The 11161-nt window shown below is 39.3% G+C and overlaps 1 pseudogene; it reads right to left on the bottom strand.

The window, feature by feature from the left end:
* Nucleotides 1-2007: 2007 nt before the first annotated feature.
* LOC148153996 (uncharacterized) lies at nt 2008-11130 on the bottom strand (annotated as a pseudogene).
* Between the last annotated feature and the right edge of the window lie 31 nt (nt 11131-11161).

Raw genomic sequence — 11161 nt, 5'->3', positions numbered from 1 at the left:
AGTCATAAAGTTAATTCAGAATATCTGGATTTTAGTTTTGACTCATTATAATGAGATTTCTTAAATATGTTTTTGGATTTGACTAGCAAAATTTAAAATATAGATATCTTTAAAGCAAATAATGACGAGGCAAACCTACATTAAAGATATCTTGAATTGTAATTCTGATTAGTCAAAATTCCTTTTCCGATATCCCCAAATGAATTTGAGACATCTTGAAAGTTCGGGCAATGAGTTTTTCTGTTTAAGATATCTTAAGTTAGCATTCTGATTAGTCAGAATGACATTACTGTTATCTTGAATATGTATTCTGTATAGTCAAAACGTCACAGACTTACATAGCAATTTGAAAGTTTAATAAAACAATGAAAAGTAGAAAAAAAAATGAAAATGCAAAACTGTCATGTTGAAAATGGTTTGACAGTAGCACTTTTAGCTTTTCAAAGCTGTTTTTCAGTGCATCCAGTTTGTCGGAAATGAATGAACGTTAAATTATTTGCACATTTCTGAAGAAGTTTTAAAGTCCATGAAGTTTTGCATTCTAAACATCGTTGGCATATCCAACATTACCAGACTTTTGTTTTAATTATCTGAAATACTACCAAACTGGTGGCGTAAAATGTTCCCTTTTTATCTTGTTTTCACTCCACACAATTGTTTTTTTTAATTTTTTACCAGTTTTGAGGTGAACTGGCCAAACCTGAAATTGCTGCTGTGTAAGTTACTCAACAGGTCGTTGCTAGGTAACCAAAGAATGACTAAGTTGCTAGGTAACCAAAGAAAGTACTAAAGCCTTCCCTGTGCCTACTACTCCCAGATTGCTGTGCAGTTCTGAGTTCAGTGAATAGTGTATATATTCAATATGTAGTAAATATTGATACTCTATCAATATCTATTGCTATTGATCATGTCTACTGCGATATTGTCTAGCCCTAATTGAGGGATTTATCACCCTCTTACATTCAATCACGCCTCTCCTTAGTAGCTAAAAACTTAATTACTAACAACCACAGTAGCATCAGGGAACAGACTTTAGTTCTTTACAACATAAATATTCACCAAATCTAAACCAGGTTGAGATGACACAATTTCTTTTGGACATCAACAGGATAAGTAGCAGATCATCACGTCCCAAAGGGTGAATCGCGGACTATCGAGTCCAGCTGAATAGAAGCCGCACCCACTGACTTTGAAAAGGAAAAAGAAATAATATAAATATGCTGCAGTTATATACGTTGCACTTGTCTATAAGCCACACTTTTGGGGATTTTTGTGACTGGCACTTTTTCCATAAGTTAAACGTGACTGTCGACTGTGACCAACTAAAAATTATTTTAACAGATTTTAAACAGTTACATTCTGCAAACAGCCAAGTATGAGACAGCCAGTTGAAGCCAATAGGCTTCAGGATCTGTTGAAGCCAATAGGAGTTCATCACATCTGAAAAAAGAAATCATTTTTGCAGATATGATCCTAAAGCCACCAAAACTGATCCCATCAACATCTTGATGGAGAAATTGGTGACAAAGGGCAACTTCTGGAGAGTTCAACTATCACTGGATGTGACTTTTTTTTATGTTTCTCCAAAGAAATTTGGGGGGAACCGGAGCACCCGGAGAAAACCCACTGACATTTTTTTTAGGTCCAAAATATTAGATGTAATTTCAAATGGTTCTGACCTGGAAACGTTTTGCTAGTTGCTGGAGGTTTTCTTGCTTCTCTTCCTTTTTTGGTGTTTGAGTTTCAAAATGTGTTGTATCGTTTTCCACAGGAGACTTTCTCCACTGGTTCAGGTTCTTGTGGTTCTTCTGGAAGAACCAGAAATTCTTCTAGAAGAACCAGAAGTTGAAGAACTTCTGGTTAGAACCAGAACCAGAAGTTCTTCTAACGTCTGGTTCTAGAACTTCTGGTTCTTCTCCAGAACTTCTGGTTCTCCTAGAACCAGAAGTTCTAGAAGAACTTCTTCTTCTAGAACCAAAAGTTCTAGAAGAAGAACTAGAAGAACTTCTAGAAGTTCTTCTGAACTTCTTCTGAACTTCTGGTTCTTCTCTTCAGCTCCTTAGGAGATGCATCTTGTACCTCAAAGTCCTTTGGCGTAGTTTCCTCTAATAGACGGTCCAGATCCATGGAAGCAGCATCAGAGATGTTATTTTCAGGGGTAGCGTCTTTCTCATTTGGTTCTGGTCGCCTGGCCACTTTCCTTCTTGGAGGTCCAAGTTCTTCTCGCTCTTGGAGCTCCATTTTCAGATTTTCCAGCTCTGTTTTGTAATTATCCTGACAGGAGGAGTACATTTATTGGAAGTCAGTGAGTTGGTTTTTTAGAGCAGAAACATCTCCTTTGTATCTAGTTTTAAGTTCCTGAAAATAACCTTTGGTCTGCTCCAGTTCACTTTGGAGATTTTGTATAGTCTCTGCTGATTGCTGCTGCAGGACAGTGAACTCTTGTGCTGCTCTCTGGTGTAGATTGTTCTTTTCTGATCTCAGTGTGTTGATCAGATGACGGTCAAACTTTGCTCTTTCCAAATTCAGTTCTTTTTCACAGTTCACCTCATACTGATGACGTTCAGCTTTCTGTCTCAGTGTAGAAACATTGTCTTCATACGTCCTGTTAAGTTCTTGGTATGAAACCTGAATGTGCTCCAGCTCAGTCTGTAGATGTCTCTCCTTTTCCTGCAGGCAGTCGATCTCCTTGGACATTTTGTCTTGGAGATTGTCCTTCTCGCTTCTCAGGTTTTCAACAAGATTTTGCTCCTGCCTGATTTTCTCCTCATAGAATATCTGCATGTCTACCTGCAGGGTCCCCACACCTTCATACTTTGATTGAAGCTCCTTGTAGCGAGTCTTCAGTTGGTCCAGCTGTTGTTGGAGGCCGTCACTTTTTTCTTTTTCTGCCCTGAATGCCTTCTCACTGGCAATATGATTTGCCTTCAACTGCTCGATTTCCTGCTGCAGCAGCATTTTCTGCTTCTGTTTTATGTCGCTTTACACCTGAGAAGCAAGAACAGCAGGGCTGAGCGACTCTGAATTCGAAAGCTCTTCTGCTGTTGGTCGTTGTCTCTTCATTTCCTTTAGTTTTATCTGCCTCTATAGCTCCACTTTGGTATTGTCCAGTTCTCTCTGGACGTAGGCGACCTTCTGGTGCTCCTCAAACCATCTTGCTGTCTGAATTTCTAAAAAAGAGCCCAGTCTCTGGATCTCTCTCTGGTACTAAATGGAAGTTGATGTTGTTTATCTCTCCTATCCCACGGCTGGGGTCTCATCCCACCGTTGAAGTATTTTGGCCTTTGATAAGACATGTTCAGACAATATTTGTTCAAATTACTCTTGAAAAACAGTCTCACCGTTCAACTTTGAATGCGCTTTGCATACATCTGGACTCCTCAGTAGTGTAGCAAGCACTAACAAAAAGGTAAAAGTCTGCTACTTATAAGGCGCTTTCGCACTGCACGGTACGGAACGGAACGGTTCCAGCCCTGTTGTGTTCGCATTACACTGAGTGCGCCATCAAAGCGGTGCCGGACGTCATTATTTTTAAAACTATATAGTAGTGAGAGCCAGCTGTCAACGGAAAATCAACGTCTGACTAACAACCAGCGGCCAATCAGCTGCTGGTTCTAAGCAGAACCGCTTGGCCGGCACGATTGGAACCACAGCTCTTGTGTTTCCATGGCGCCGGGTGGAACCGGTCGCAAGATGTAATGCGAACACGCTCGGAACCGTTCCGTGGAGTGCGAAAACGCCTATATAGTGCTGATGACATCACAGAGCTTTCCTTCATCTTTGGAATGATGTTGCGAGTGTTTGAGATCTTTACCACGCTGACCAACCAGCCTCTTCCCCTCCCCCCATATTGAAATTGGGCAGGATGAGGGTTAATGAGGGGAGGGTTATACAGTGTTAGGGTGGCTCTGATTTATTCTTTCTGTAGACTTTTGTTGCGTGTTAGGACAGTTGTCCCGTCTTTTTTTTTGCTCTTACGTTTTTTTAGTTTCAGGCAGTGGTTATGATGCGTATCCATGGCAAACAGGTATTATTTTTACTTCTTGGAGAAACTAATCATCATCTCAAAAGCTCAAATAATAAACTATCACCTGTATTACAACCACAAATCTCATTAGACTTGAAAAAAAGGCTTTGTGTTTGCAGAGCAGAGAAAAGTTCTTCCATAGTTTGTAATGAGCAAGAATCATATCCCCAAACCCAACATCTTTCTGCTCAGCTTTCAAACCAAACAGCCAGAGACATTTACAAGGGAGCAGCAGTAGAGGCAGATGAGATTGATTCACCAGTTCATTACAACAACTCATGGTCTCATCCAAGACTTGTGATTGTGGAATATTGTAATATGTAGGCGTTAGCATGTCATGACAGCAACACTGTCTTTAGATGACTGCTTGACACTGGAGATGATCCTTCCTGCCCACAGCTACAACATCCACCAACTCTTTGAAGATACTTGGTGGAAATTACGACATTTAATTTCCTTTTAAATGTTGTGGATATTGGATCACTAGCAATACAAATATTTGTCTAATTCTGACATGTGTCAAGTAGTTATCAGTAAAATCTACATAGCTGCTCATTTTTACAATCAGAGGAATATGGGAAAGTTTCAAAAGAGTGGCACATTTATGTCTTCAAGTCTCCACATTTACTCATTTATCAGCTATTTACCAGAGAGTCGGGGAATAGCTGTGGAGGGAGCTCTATGAGACAGACAGGCTGCACAATGAAGCTTAATAACTTGTCTCTCAAACATCCAGCTGGTGTCAAAGGGCGTGATAAAAGCTGATGAGAATTTAGTGCTTTGTGTTCGGCCAAGGAGATCATTTCACACTGATAAGCAACTTAGAATAAGTGATGGCAGCTCATGATTTACGAAAAACTTACAAACAAGAGTAATAATTATCATGTTTGGAGCGTATTATATTACGCAGCTCATATTAGCTTAGCGTAAAGATCTTGAATTGGAATGTGCCAATCACGATTGGCCTTGTTTGGACCTGTGATGTTTATCTGTTCACTGAACCCTGAAGAGCAAATATTCAGCATAGGGAGTCAAAGTGGACTTCTTCATTTCAACCTCGTCAATGACACTGATTCACGCTAAGTTGGTATACAGTTCAAACAACAGAGACAGTGTCCCGTTTCCCACATCCTTTCCCATATCAGATTGCACATATTTAACATGAGGTTTCCAATAAATCTTATTATGAATAAATACTCCCAAAAACCAAATTTCAGTAAGTCTCTCCACATTCACATGTTCAATTATTATTTGTAAATCGCTTCACAGTTCCTGAATAACATGAACTTGGTTTTATCTACATTTTGTGATAATTTATTAATATCAAACCACTTTTTCAATTTACGTAGCTCTAAATTAATGATGCTCTCACTTAGATCTTTGTTTTAATACGGAGCGTTGTTGCTGTTTGTATTGGGGACTTTTTTTGTCCTCCTCTGTGATTCTGTACATTCATATTAGCTTTTAGATGTTTTCCTGTTGGCCTTTCGTTAAACCCCTCAAGAGGCTCCGCAGCACAAACGCTCACCGATGATCAGACAGAGCTTACGTCGATCAATACTGTGGGATTAGTAATGAAACATCCAGTTTTTGACCCATTAAGTCCCCACAGAAATATTTTCTGTTTCCTTTTGTCTTTTTTTTACTCTTGGCCTTGTGCTGCTCCTGTCTGCTGTCTCTCTTTGGGTCCATTTGGCCTGAGGTGTCGCCTCTTGTTCAGAACTAATCTCGACAAAAGTTTTCTCTTTTGTGATGAATTTAAAAAAAAAAAAAGCCCCAAGGCGTGCTGAGTCTGTCGGTCCACAGGCAAAATCTTTCACGAGTTGAAATGCTTGTGTCCCTCAAAGGAGTTTCTTTTCACAACACATTGTTTAGAACAGATTTCAAAATGAAAAGTTTACACAGTTTTACTTAGGACAGTAACAATTTTCTGGTGCTTATTATCGTGTTTTCACATTGGTCTTCTCAGTGCTTGATTTTTAATTAGGGGACATTCATGATAAAAGGCTGGTTTTAAAGTTTAAAGGGGCAGTGTTAAGTAAAATCTTTCTTGAGCTTTACATCATGTTATAATGTTATTTCCTCATCAAAAACAGACCTGGAGTGTTTCTTTGATTCTTTCATTGAAAAATTATTTAATCTCCCATGGCAACCAGTCAGCTGTGCAAAACGCCTGGATGGACCTTGTTCCGCCTTTGAGGCGCAGCTCCTCCTTGGAGATGCAGTTTCTAAGCTTTCAAGCCTGACAGAGGTGGATCCCAGCCCCCACTCAGCTCCTTAAGACTAGCACCTGGTGGAACTGCATGTATGCTGCGCTCATTATAGGAGCTATTTATCAGTGAAACCCTGGTAAAAACGTTGTTAAAGGACTAATGGAGGAGCGACGTTGCAATTACTTCCTGAAGGCGGAGTTTCAGAAGGAGCAGGAGCTTCTTAAAGAGACAGAGGCCCAATTTCAAGATATTAAATTACGAAATCCAAGTCCTATTTGATATATACATCTTTTTTATAATAAGTGAAAGCAATGTATTTAATTGATTGTGCTATAAAATGGCACTATCTAAGAAGGAATTCAACAAATGCCCTCAAGAAAAATTATTTACTGATGTTTGCTGACATTTGGTGGTGAATTTACGTTTTGTTTCCGACTACATTCTGTTTATCTCAATAACACTTTTTCATTATTAATTTTGAATAAATTAGGTTGCTGCTCAAAACAAAAAAACAGAAGACTGTCTGGAGGGCTGGATGCAATGTTTGCCACATCTCAGAAGCTAATGGTGCTTTGTAGAGCTATTAAACAATAACAATAATCGTAATGTAATAATTCTCATATTCAGTTTCCTTCATGTAAAGCAATTTAATATGTTGAAATGCTTAAATGTGTATATTTTTCCACATACTTCAACAAATATATGTTAACAGTGATTTCTTTGAAAATTCTCTTTTGTTGACTAAATTCAGAAAGTGCAGATAAAAGTTCACTCTGAGCGATCAATTCAGAAATGAAAAAGCAGTGGGATGTTGAATAAAACATAGTGTTGATCTCAGGGTAAACCAAAACAAAGTATATTTCCTAACCATACCATACTGCTTTGAAAAGTTTTTTGTATTATTATTATTTGCTGCACAGCCAGATGCAGCTGAATAATCTGCTGGTCTCCTCCTTTCTTCCTTTTGTAGTCGTTCACGGCCCAGCGCCTTTGTGAGATAAGACACGCCGTGTCTTCCTCTCGCCATTTCGTTGACCCCAGTAAAGGTTCCTCACTTCTGCCTGCTGCTATGATTGAGGTCTGAGAGGTCTCCCAGCAATCGATGCAGAAAGATTATCAATGAAACGTGCAGCAGGAGATCTCTGCAGCCGGTCTCACCTCTGCAGCAACACCGGCTGTTTTACTTGGAGGTTGTTGAAGTTTGATCGGTTTGTACAGTAGACGTCAGGAGTGTGCGCGCTTTGAACATTTCAGGTTGTTACTATGTCAAACTTTTATTGATATAAGTTATTTCATTGTTTTTATCTGTAATGTTTGTGAGGTATCTGTCAGGAGAGGGGTACAAAATTGTTCCAAAGCATGAAACGTAAATGTAAAGAAAGGCCATCGTCTGTCATTGGAGAAAATATGATCAGCACCCAATGGGGATGGGCATTTATCATACCGTTTGTCATTTATCATGATAAATTTCTTAAAAGTTCTGATTTATTGTTGTTACAATACATTCTAGTTATCAGTAGTTCACATCATCACTTATGTAGTTATCACCATTTTATTTGTTTTATTGCGATCTTTTATCAAATATCGTGATAAAACCTTATGTACATGTCGCCACTGCAGACATCGAGGTTTTGCAAAATAAACTAACTGTGGTACAGACAACCAGCTCATCCTAGTGTCAAAACTTTTCTTCATCTAAAAACAATCAATTGTCGTGTTTTTCCATTGAGCGAATTTCTTTTCAAAATCTCAGCTTGTGTAATTATATTGTTCATTCAAACACAGCTAGTCATCCCTCCACACAAACAAACCACACTGTCCAAGCAAATTAGTTAAATTTGTTACTGACACCTTTATTCTCCTCTTGACATTTACATTTTACACACACTCTTTCAAAAACATTTCCATAAATTCCTCAAATACAGAGCTGAGATCTTACCAAGCATTTCCTCGCTGTTTGCCTCTCTCCTTCCTGGAGTTTTTCTTTTTCCACCTGCACCCTGCTGATGTTGCAGATCTCGATCTCTTGCTACAATAATCTAACTCCAGCAGCCAGCTACGGTCATGTCACGAGAAGGTACAAAGTGAGCGTGTCGGCTTTATATTTACTGTGTCTGTTGTGTATTCTGTGGATTTACAGAGACTTACAGAGACTCGCTGCAGCTTGGCCAGAAATCTGCCATGTCCTAAAGGAATCTGCTGGCTCTTAGGAACAAATTAAACAGCTCAGCAAGAAGTTTAATATGTGACTGTCAGAAGTTACATTGCAAAGTGCCTTATGAAATAGCCAGAAGAAGCCCATTAGGCACTTTTCTGTCATGAGGAGCTGCTTCGCCCAAATTACAATATCAATTCACTTTGGACCCAAGGCCATCCAGATGCTTCCGATTTTATGTGATCTTCTCGTAATTTAATGAGGTACAGAGCAGGTTTTTTATGGTGCGTAAGGGGCTGAGGTGAGGCTGGAGTAAGTTGAAACGGCATTTTAAAGCATTTTCTCCTGACCCGTTGTTTTTACATACTCCCTGAGTAAGTGAATGAATCCTTTAACCGGGCCATGATTCAGATCTATAGACACGCTGCACCGTGACATCGCACACGCAAGATCCCAGCTCCCTGCTGGAGGGCCAAAAAAATGCTTAATGACTACCATTGGTTTTAGCTGTCAAGTTGTCAATATAATGTGCTAAATCTTAAACGTAAGCGTGATATATAAAAGAAAAAGGGATGCAGTGCTTTGCTAATAATTGTCAACAGTTTGCCAACTAGATAACAAGGTCAGGAAAAAGTTTTAATTTTGTAAATATAGCTAGGGAGACGGAAGTAGGTTAGTTGTGCTAGCTTGACTTTGATAACCTTAACATGTAGATGTTGCTGTGGAATTTGGTTTGTTTCGGTCCAGTGAAAGAAAAAAGAAAGTCAACCTACACCTCAACTCTGACAGATCATCAGGTATTTAAGTTAGCTAATCTGCCGCTACCACCACTGTGGAAGATTAGCTAACAGCGGTAGACGGTTAGTGGCCTTGTCAATTTGTGTGTAGTGTAGCCAACACAGAGAGCAAGATAAAAGAATACAAGTGGTTTTTAATTATTTATCAACAGTTTTTATGCTTTTCCCCCGCCTCTTTTTCTGTGGCGCATTGCATTGACTTAATACCTACATGCAGGGGCGCCGCCAGGAATCTCTGGCCCCATGACAAAAAAATGAATTGGGCCTGCTAAATGTGCTAATGGTGGAGAAACAACTTTTTGTTACAGGAAAACTGTTTATCTGCTGTCGTTGGTAGCTATGCTAACTAAACTGAGCATTCACAACAGGCTATGCTAGCTGCAGCATAGCATACAGTGAGGGGAGGGAGGATGAGCTTCACCACATGAGATTGTGATTGGTTGTTTCTAGAAAGCACTGGGAGAAAGCAGAGAAAATAGATTTTTCACAGATAATCTCTCATGCCATACTTTCACAACACAATGACAGTTTCAACAAATATGTAAAAAAAAATTTTTTTAATAAAAGTTACATACTGCAGCTTTAATCTGATTTAGAGGACGGGTCAGGAGGGACGTGGCAACAGATATCTGTAATTTAAATGCATGTTAAGGTAAAACTGTGGACTGGCTGCAGTCCAGACAGGAGGCTGTTTTTTATTATCATTTTATAAAGTTGTTTGAATTTCTGTCAGTAATAAATACATTGTTTTTGTTGTAATTGTAAAAAGAGCAACGACACAGAGAAATCCCTATGGATTCCCTGGAATGATGCTAACGAGGTTGTTACTGAACACAGTGTTAACTTTATGACTGGGACAGGGGTTAAAGGTTATGCTGGTATCGGGGTTAGAGTTGCTGCTGACTGACTCATCTGTTAAGTGTGGTAAAAGGTACAGGAACAAGTTAAATATATGAATATGTTGGTATTTTGTTTTCCTCATTAAATGCTGAAATGGAGGCAAACAGTCTGTAGCTAAGCTAACTATGCTAAGTGGTTGTCAATCTCACACAGTCTACTCACCTCTTGGAGAAAAACTGGGTTAAAATAGACACTCTTGTCTTTTTATCTCTCTATTTTTTTGAAAACTTGACTATTATTTTTCTAGGCAGCACAGTAACTACCACAGTCTTGTCTTCTAACTGCTGCTGAACATGTTGTCAGGAGGCTAAGCAGAAACGAACCATTTCATGCAGATCCGGGGGGGTGTTCAGTGAAAATATAGATGTGTGCTTTTTGGTCTGGGAGGGATAAAATTAAATTTTTACTGCTAAAAAAACAAATTTAAAAACACAATATAATTTATTGTATAAATGACAGGAACACAGTTTTTTCTATTTCTATGAACAAAAAAAACCAACCTTGTCCTAACTTCTCCCCCCTTTATGGTGTCTTTGCCTTCATGTCCAGGTTTTATTTTGTTAGGAGTTGTGTTACTGCAGGAGTGGGTATTGAAAGCAGCTAAAATATTGATCATTTGCCCTCCAACGTTGTGCGGGTGCGTGAAATTTCCATATGCAAACAATAACATGTAATGTGTCTATAAAACCGGGAGGTTTTTGCCCATGCAAGTGTGCAGGTATTGAGAATAGGATGCTTGTAAAAAAAAAAACAATTTTTTATTTTTTTTTAAAGTTTTGTTGGCTCTAGTGGCCTTTATTTGAAAGTAGTTTGAAAGGCAGAGGGTAATGAGAGAGAGGGAAGACATGCAGCAAATGCCATCAGGCCGGGAATCGACATGAGGAGTAAGGCCTCAATACATGGGTTGTGCTTTGCCCCTGCGCCACCACAGCACCCCGGATGCTTGTAAATTCGAATTGCATGTTCATGCCGGCCGGGTCAGGAGCAGCGCCGGAGCAAACAATGCTCCTTGCCCTTACCTACCCTCACATGAAGCATGATTCAGCTCAAGGACTAGCATGACCTGCTG

The sequence above is a fragment of the Poecilia mexicana genome, unplaced genomic scaffold (assembly GCF_051168715.1).
Source record: "Poecilia mexicana isolate PSO_F unplaced genomic scaffold, ASM5116871v1 scaffold_18, whole genome shotgun sequence".
Lineage (NCBI taxonomy): Eukaryota > Metazoa > Chordata > Actinopteri > Cyprinodontiformes > Poeciliidae > Poecilia > Poecilia mexicana.
Note: the sequence above shows the minus strand (reverse complement) of the source record. Positions and strands in the feature narration are given on the sequence as shown.